Here is a 3,950-nt window from a genome sequence, read left to right on the forward strand (position 1 = left end):
CATAAGTAGCTTTGGAGCCAATTGGTGGAATGCATGTTTTCTATTGGGAAGATAACAACCAGCACTGTACAGGTCTGTCTGGGACAGACTTGAAGAAACAATAAAACCGCTAACACAATCACCTCACAAAATGTCTTCATTATGTTTTGATAAGGATCATCATAAAAAGGACTAGCGTGAAGGGTTTGACACGGAGTTACAGAGGAGGGTCAGGAACAATCAGTCTGGTTTGTGAACTTACAAATCTTACCAGAAGAACCGACCACCTGGAGGATTATAAGCAACCAGCCAAATCTGAGGGGTACCGAGGCTAAGAAGTTAAAGTAACAGCCAAACTCAGAGGATTTGGGTTTGAATTAAGTAATGTTTGAGAGACTTGGTGGGGTGGGGAGTGAGTGACCTTTCAGATAAAGGCTTTTTACCTAACACATCATGGTGACCCTGTGTTTGGGATGGCTGGAGGGTGGGTAACTAAGGGTAAGTCTCGGAGGGATTCCAGTTGGACAAACCATTGGATGTATTGGTTCATTTAGCCTCAAAGGGATTTTCTGTAGTTGGGTGTTGGTAGGTTTTGTTTCAATAAATAACAAGTTTATGTTTGAAACTCTGGCTCTGTGCAATTTGTTAATCCTGCCACCCAAGAACCATTGTAAGGTGGAATGGAAATCAGTTACTTTAGAGAATTGTCAACACCACTTATTGGTAGGGAATAGTAATGGTTGAAATAGTGGAGGAATTATAGTTTAATTTCCAATCCTTAAATTAAGTTCTTTATTTATCATAAATAAATATTTGAAAAGTTGCCTATTCGTGAATTATTACCCAAATTGTACATGTGCACTTTAATTCCACACATTTCAATTAAAAATGAACTGAAAACATAATGCCTGAGACATAGCATCTACTATTTACTAGTCTCATTTATTCCAGAGCCAGTTACCAAGTTCCTTGGGTTGGTTCGTCTTCATTCCGAGTTTTATGAAGCTTTCAGAAGCATGCTGGGAGGTAGTACCAAGGCAAACGCAGATACTCCAAAAACAGAAGATTCATAATAATAGAATTCATATCTAAGTTTAAAAGAAACTAGTGGTTGGAAAAGTTTCTATTTCTATCTCTCAACTCTACAATGGTAAATGATGAATAAAGCCTAAAAGAAAGTTTAAGTTGAAGTTATTATTACAGTGAAAATGTACCTTGACCGTGAACAGTCAGATTGTAATCAAAACCCTCTGAGTGAATATTTAATGCATCTCAGCAAAATAACCAAATCTCAACCTTCAGTAATTTGAAAAGATGTTTTAAAATTTATTTGCTAAATAAGATATTTAAAATGTGATTCAAATATTATTTGGAAGTAAATTATTGTGTATTGATATCCCAAAAATAATTATTATCTCTGAGATTTCAATTTAGACTTTGTCTCTCCATAGAAAATCATTGCATATGTTATTCCTGAAACTAGGGAACAGAATACATTTGTACACAGCAATGCCCAGCATGTGAGTAATATCACGTTAAAAATAGTTATCACATATTGTTATTTCCTTCTTGTTAGACTTATACATACTATCAGAAAGAACAAGAACAAATAGTTGTGAAGCAAGTGCAGAGGCATGAGGTGGAAAGTCTAAACCTCCATTTCCTGTGTTAATTCTTTTGTAATCTTTCATGAATTAATTTTGACTTTGGGTAATAATATAAGTAGGACAACATCAAATCAGTTGTCTGCTATAAAGTGAAGTAAATGGAAATAAAAATTACGAGATGGATCTAATGGTAGCTGGGAGACATTGCTTGACACCAAACACATGATATAAACATGAACATTTCCATCCTTAGTCACATTTAATTACCCAAAATACTGCAAAAGCTGATTTTTTTAAATCAGCAACTAGTTTTGGTGATTACTTTTGAATGAGAGCTATACGTGTAAAGACGTGACAAAATTAAACGAAGGAGACACAAGAGGGAGTAATTAACATTTCCCAGGCTGGATGTATCACAATTAGATGAGAAGTACACATGTTGAAAAGTTTTAAACGAGAACCCAATGTGTTTTGAACCCACCTACTTAGTTTTGATGAAGGCTGAATGAGGGTAGTTGTACTCAGGAGGGGCTGGGGAGATCATTGAAAATATTTAGGTTGATTACATTCCTCCATTTGAGCAATGTTTCTATTTATAATGGTGGCTCAGTGGTTAGTGCTGCTGTCTCACATCACCAGGGACCTAGGTTTGATTACACCCTCAGGTGGGTGTCTGTGTGGCGTTTGCACTTTCTCCATGTTTGCAAGGGTTTTTCCCAGTGCTATGGTTTCCTCCACAGATTTGCAGATTAGGATGGATTGGCTGTGCTAAATTTCCCATAGCGTTCAGGGATATGCAAGCGAGGTAGAATAGCCACGGGAAATGCAGGGGTATAGGTTAGGGGGTGGATCTGGGTGGGATGTTGTTTGGAGGGTTAGTGTGGACTGGATGGGCTGAATAGCCTGCACCCACACTGTAGGAATTCTATGATGACAACTCATCAGATTTCTTGTGTCATAGGAGATTTGATGGCTGCAAAGAGTCAACAGGGCTGCCTTCATCAGAGTACAGAGCCTTTCACTACCAGTAAGCCAGCAGAAGCAGCGTTATACCTTCCAGGACAACAACTCAACCCTATAAGGTCTTTTCTCCACTTCAGTGATGTCCACTGATGCTCCATTCGTTCACCAACCATCACCCACGCAATCTCCTCATAATGTTTAGGTTTATTACCTGAATCCCGATTGCCCCAATATCCTCTTCTTTTTTGCTCTTCCCCAACAATCTTTTGCGATTTGACACCATAACTGAGGTCCCTACATTCATTCTGGAACTCGCTGATGATCTTTGACCCTGCCCAGTTCTACCCGTCCAATTTCTAGCCTCATCGCTGATTAAATACAAACTCTTCGATGCAGCTTCCTTGCCTCACGAGTAGCCAAGCTGGTCAATCAGGCTACCTTTCAGGACACAATCTCAATGTGAATATGTGAAACACACTGCAGAATTATAAGTTAGTGGTGTTTGGGTAAACCCACAGTTTTGGATTTGTCACTTATGGTTCCTGACCTGTTTTGTAACCTTGGTTCGGTAAGTATCTGTTCCCAGATTATCTTCCATTTGAATGCTGGTTTTCTGCTTGGGGAATTATATTTGTGATGAGCCTTTTTTTGAGTTTCCTATGCGGCAACAAAACCACTAGGTCATTTCAACTTTAAATGTGTCTGCATAGAGATATGAATCTCAAAGAACCATGTATACAGAGCATTGTTTCTGCTCTCCAGTGTTTGAGACCTCCTGAAATTGATATTCAAGCTCAAGTAATTCTGACTTGGAACTTAGTGAAACATGCAATCCTTTTATGCACAGCCCATTGAAACATTTTCTGAATCAAACACCTGAATATAAAGTTCCCTGTTACTTCGCTGTGCCTATTATTACTAACATTTGGCAAAAGCGTTTTTTCCTCTCTGTAATAGGAGCAGTATCACTGAAAATATATTATGTTGCATTTAGAACTTTTTCAGCACAAAGTTGAGTGAGGAAACGTCTGCTGATTGTTGGCATTTGATTTGACAATTTACTTTTAATCTAAAATAAAGACAGAACTTGGCATTTACATAGCTTTGTTCACCCATTAAAGTATTTTACTGCAGTCACAGCCAACAATGTACTTCTGATACATCTGTATTATTGTAGACAGTAACTAAAATATGAGATATATTACTGTGAGACAGCAGGAACTGCCGATGCTTGAGAACCTGAGATAACAAGGTGTAGAGCTGGAGGAAAACAGAAGGCCAGGCAGTATCAGAGGAGCAGGAAAGCTGATATTTTGGGTCTGGACCCTTCTTCAGAAATGCTGAAGTGCCATTTCTGAAGAAGGGTCCAGAACCGAAAGGTCAGCTTTCCTGCTCCTCTGA

The sequence above is a fragment of the Stegostoma tigrinum genome, chromosome 29 (genome assembly GCF_030684315.1).
Source record: "Stegostoma tigrinum isolate sSteTig4 chromosome 29, sSteTig4.hap1, whole genome shotgun sequence".
Lineage (NCBI taxonomy): Eukaryota > Metazoa > Chordata > Chondrichthyes > Orectolobiformes > Stegostomatidae > Stegostoma > Stegostoma tigrinum.